We start from the raw sequence: 5,436 nt of genomic DNA on the forward strand, positions 1-5,436 counted from the left end.
CTGACACATTCAATCAAGTATGCATTGTTCTCTGCCACAGCCTTACAGCTGACTTCTACAGTCCATATTCCATCTAATTTCTGAGTCACAGATGACCTTGCAGGCAATCAGCTTTTATTACTTTCTGTCAGGTAGCTGGGTTGATGTATAACTCTATTTCTATAAACAGGCTATTTCCTCAGCAGGTATCTGAATTTTATCAAATGTATCATTTATCAAATGAAGCTCTACACAGATGCTCACTTTTCTGGGTTTGGGAGCGGCTCGTACTCGAAAGAGACGATCACCATTACAAATTTTCCCCTGAAAATAGCATGTATCATTGCACATAGATTCCTACATGATGCCACATTTTCATAGGAACACACTCAAGTCGCATCTGTATTGCAAATTTATGCATGTGATGTAAGCATTTGCACAAGTAAAATAAATAAAGGGGTAAACTTTGAGGGGTTTTGGCACAACGTAGTCCGATTCCCTATATTTGAACATCTAGGCTCACACATCCCAAGCATAAGGGAGTTCAGGTCAGCTTTAAAATCTGAGACACTTACCGTGAACATTTTGTGCAATGCAAGAAGAAGGAGATACGGAGCCACCAAAAGTTCACTCTTTACATTGGCAGGGCTTGGAAAAGTTACGTCCTTCATACTGGTGGAACACAGAGCTGGCACGTGGAATGCCCCTGCGTTATAACTGCAAATGTCTAATTAAACCCTCCTGAGCACTGCCAGACTTCACTGCTGGAATTCTAAACCTCTCCAAGCGAAGAACAACGAGGAGAGGGCAGTGCACGTCTGAGTTCCCGGCTGTCCGAGTACCAGTCTAAGCACCGCTGTCTCACCGTGGCTAGCACATTCACTTTCTTCAGTGAAATTCACATTGAGATAGGCACCGGCGAGGAAAGTGTGTGTGGTAGCAAGCAGTGTAGCTTATTCGTGTAAGGGAGATTTGAGAGGAAGGTGTTGTGTAAAGATTTGCCAGCTGTCCTTTTGAGTAAAAGGGAGAAATACAAACTACATTCGCCACAGCTGGAGCCCTTACTGAGACAGAGAACTTAAGGAAGGCGGCAGATGTACCTGGCAAAGAAGCCTGAGTCGAGACACAGGTTTTCAGCCAAAATGTATCTGAGCCATGCAGAATCACAGGGACGCTTCTTACTCCTGGAAATCTGCAGTGGCAGATCCTGTCTATCAGTTTATCTCACGTGGATGTGCTTGCCTTTCAAAGCATCACTTTTCTGGCCCCACAAGCCACGCTGTGTGTGTCTAAGGCCTGAGTCTCCTTAGACTTTCTTCGTGCCTCAGCCTAACACAGTGACAGATTATTGCCACCAAAATGTTAAGGAGCTGCCTAGATCTCCCAGCACCGCTGGGCTGCAGCCTCTAATCACGGCTGCTCATGGCCAGCTCCTCGTCTGAAGCTACGGATGCTCCTCGCTTTCGAGGCAATTACTGCACAGGTCTTGAATACCAAATGCAATCCCTGCAACTTCTCTCTTTTACAGCGGGGAAAAACTAATACGGGACTAGAAATAAAGCCACGTTCGGTCAGACGTTGCTCCTCGACACGGCAAATATATTTATATTATATATGCAAAACGGAACCATGACAGGTTGTATCTGCAGGAGGCAAAACAGCTCCGTCAGATCGAAGCTTCTCTCCTCAGAAATAAATAATTGCACCATGCTAGCAGGTTTCAGTAGGACACTGGGGCCGCCTGCTGCGCTGTCTCGACTTCTGGATGAATGAACCTCTGCCCCGTTGCTTATCGGTTGAACGAATCTTTGGCACGTGCGACAGCGTACAACTAGAACACGATGGCCCAGCCTTCAGGCACTCCTAATCAATTCTTTCAAACTTAACCCACTTCACTAACAGTCAGCAAACATCACCCAATTGAACCTTACAGCGCCCTCGAGCACCTAGCTCCCACTCTCTGTACCTGAGAGGTACCAACCCCGCAGTTCATTCAGCCACTGGAGCTGAGATGGAGGCCACAGGCAGCGGCTCCTTTTTGCCCTCCTGCCTTTGGGACCGTAGAGTTATCACAGAGGTGCCACCACGGTTAACCTTCTGCTGCTATTGGTGCTTCTTCACAGTAAGGGTAAATAGCACTTAACGATAATCATCACTTTTCATGAGACATGACCCGGTGTTTTACTTTCCTTCTCAGAGAAAGCATTTAAAGATATATTTTATTCACCGAAGAATGAACTGATTTTTAATTTTGTCACATTCAGTGATATTCTTACATACAGGAGTCAGATTTCACTGTAAACAGAGGGACAGTCAGCGCTCTAAAATTTAGCTCGTAATTATAGGTTGGTAATTGCATATCTAACAGCAAGGCTGTAATTAGGATCATCCCCACAGTTCAGGTGAGTCTCAGCTCTGAGGTCACAGGCAATGCAGTGATTCAACCGAACATCTTAGGAACGCTTAACCCCTTGTTTTTCACTGCTGGCCCTATCACCTGAAATTCAATCATTAAGTAAGGACTACACATACTTGGTCATCTGCATGCAAATGAGATCACTATTTTCAAGCTTCTCTGCCAGAACTACCTTGCCCCACTTCCAACTACACACCTCCAGCTATCAGTTTTCATTTTCGTGGGGGCTGCAGATTTCCAGACCTTTCCGGGGCTTTTGGGAAGAGCCTCCTTTGCCTACACCGTGACTGGGTGTCTGTGTCCTTTACCGACAGCTGTGGCTGGGCTGCTGGACAGAACGGTCCCCGGCTGTCAGGGACACTCCTCCCCTAGCCCAAGCAGCGGGCACTGCTCCCCTCCCATCCACACTGCCACAGAAACAAAGGGCAAAGCACTGAACATCTGCTGAGACCTCTGATCTCCTGGCTCACAGGAGCCCGCTCCTGCTCCTCTGCAGCTGCTCGTGCTTTCAGCGTTCCCCATATCTCCACGCTTCTGAAAATCATCCATATGTCTCCAGCTTTTCAAATGACCGTTCCAGCTCTTCCACATTTGTTTCCCTATTTGTGGCAACTGCTGCCCTCATCGTCCCTCTGCTTCTCCTACTCCATCATATGGCCCACAGGCCTGCCATGCCTTCTTCAAGGTTAATTTTTATGTGTGTTTACAACAGAGTCCTTCTGAAAAAAAAAAAAAAGTTAATTTAGATATCATTCCAACAGAGTACGCTGTATAAACACATTTTAGATAGTTAAGATGTTGGTGGCAACAGCCTCTGACCTTTGAAAAGCTCTTATAAAAAAGCCCTTGATCTACTTTATACTGGACTGTAATGGCTCGGTAATTGCACAGCGGTTTCTAGAACCAGACTTCACATCTGTGAGGGGCAAACAGAAAACTGAAGGACAGAGGAGCAAAGTTCAAGACATCTAAGATGTTCAACTGCGCAATTGAAATATTTTATCAACAGAGGGCTCAATTTCCAGGCCATCTCTGAACTTCTCGGTTTCACGTTTTGTTATTTCACAGCTGTAGTGTCTTACAGCTGTCCCTGGAGGGTTTGTGGGTCTTTTTCTCTTACTCTTAAATCAACAGTATCTGTTGTCAGCCTAAGTTCCAGCTCAGATTCTGCACCTGTTCCACTTCAAATACTGCCAGGGACTAATTGGGCTCATTTTCCATACTCTCCTGATGCTGAATTACAGGTATTGCTCAACCACATAGCACGAAGAGGTTTGTTTTGAGAAACAGCGAACCAAGGAGGCTTTGTCACCAGCTTACATCACCAGCCAGCCGGCCTAAAGGCTCTTGTTTGAGGCAGTGGAGTTTGGTCTCCGGTTTGTTTACAATGGCAATGACAGCTTTGATCCGATTCGTGACCTTTCTCGTTCCCCAGCTCTCAGAGAGGTGATGTGGACCAGGTGGATGGAGCTGTGAGGAAAGTGATGTACTGAGTGGCATCCCTGCCCGTGGCACAGGGGACTGGAACTAGAGGACCTTCAAGATCCCTTCCAAGCCAAACCATTCTCCGATTCCACGACTGTATGGTGATATTCAGTCCTCGTAATTTGCAGGGGTTTTTTGGTGGGTTGTTTTTTTTTTTTTTCCCCCACTTACTCTGTATATGTATTGTGGTATGAAAATGCAAGGTACGTTAACAAGATTTGACTGTTGGGAACTGGAGCTAAACCGGGTCAGAAGCGAAGCAACACGGGGCTCAGACCAGGATGGGAACACCCTCCCACCAAGCACGCGTGTGTCGGCATGAACTGCCGCTCCGTTAGAGCGCCGCTGAACAGCGAAGCCTTCCCTGCGGCAGCGCCGCTGCTCGCAGGCACACCCGTACCCGGCACCTGAAACGAGCGAGAGCTGAACCGACAGACACACGTCCCGGGAGGATCGGACGGGCTGCGCCCCAAGACCGAGGGCGGGATCGGGCAACCCGCCCGCCCGTCCGTCCGTCCGTCGGTCCGTCCAGCCGCTCAACCCACCAGTCCGTCCGTCCGTCGGTCCGTCCCGCCCCGTCCGTCGGTCCGTCCCGCCGCCCCGTCCGTCCATCCCGCCGCCCCGTCCGTCCGTCCCGCCCCGTCCGTCGGTCCGTCCCGCCGCCCCGTCCGTCCATCCCGCCGCCCCGTCCGTCCGTCCCGCCCCGTCCCACCACCCCGCCGCGCCGTCCGTCGGTCCGTCCCGCCCGTCCGTCCGTCCCGCCGCCCCGTCCGTCCGTCCCGCCCCGTCCATCCGTCCGTCCCGCCCCGTCGGTCCGTCCGTCGGTCCGTCCCGCCGCCCCGTCCGTCCATCCCGCCGCCCCGTCCATCCGTCCGTCCCGCCCCGTCCATCCGCCCCGCCGCCCCGTCCGTCCGTCCCGCCCCTTCCCACCGCCCCGCCGCCCCGTCCATCCGTCCGTCCCGCCCCGTCCATCCGTCCGTCCCGCCGCCCCGTCCGTCCGTCCGTCCCGCCCCGTCCATCCGTCCGTCCCGCCGCCCCGTCCGTCCATCCCGCCGCCCCGTCCGTCCGTCCGTCCCGCCCCGTCCGTCCGTCCGTCCCGCCCCGTCCGTCCGTCCCGCCCCGTCCGTCCGTCCGTCCCGCCCCGTCCATCCGTCCGCCCCGCCCCGCCCCGCCCATCACACCGGGGCCACGCCCCCGGACCGCCCCGGCTCGCTATTGGCCGCGGCCCGCGCGGGGGCGGGGCGTGCCGCCGCTAACCCTGCGCCTGCGCGATGCCGCCCCGCCCCCTCCGGACCGGCGTTCCGCTCGCGCGGCTCCGCTTCCGGGTCGGGGCCGGAGCTCGGCCGCGTCCGCCGGGGTCGCCTCAGCCGGGCCGGGGAGCGGGGCCGGGGCCGCCCGGGCGAGGGGCGGGCGGCAGCCGCGAGGGCCGCCGGGCGAGCGGCGGCATTGCGCGGCAGGGCGGCCGGAGGGCCGCGGTGAGGCGGCGGCGGCGGCGGCCCCCGCCGAGGCCCGGTCCGGCCCGCCGCCGCCGCCGCTCGGCCGATGCGCCCGGAGCC

The sequence above is a fragment of the Hirundo rustica genome, chromosome 5 (genome assembly GCF_015227805.2).
Source record: "Hirundo rustica isolate bHirRus1 chromosome 5, bHirRus1.pri.v3, whole genome shotgun sequence".
Classification (NCBI taxonomy): Eukaryota; Metazoa; Chordata; class Aves; order Passeriformes; family Hirundinidae; genus Hirundo; species Hirundo rustica.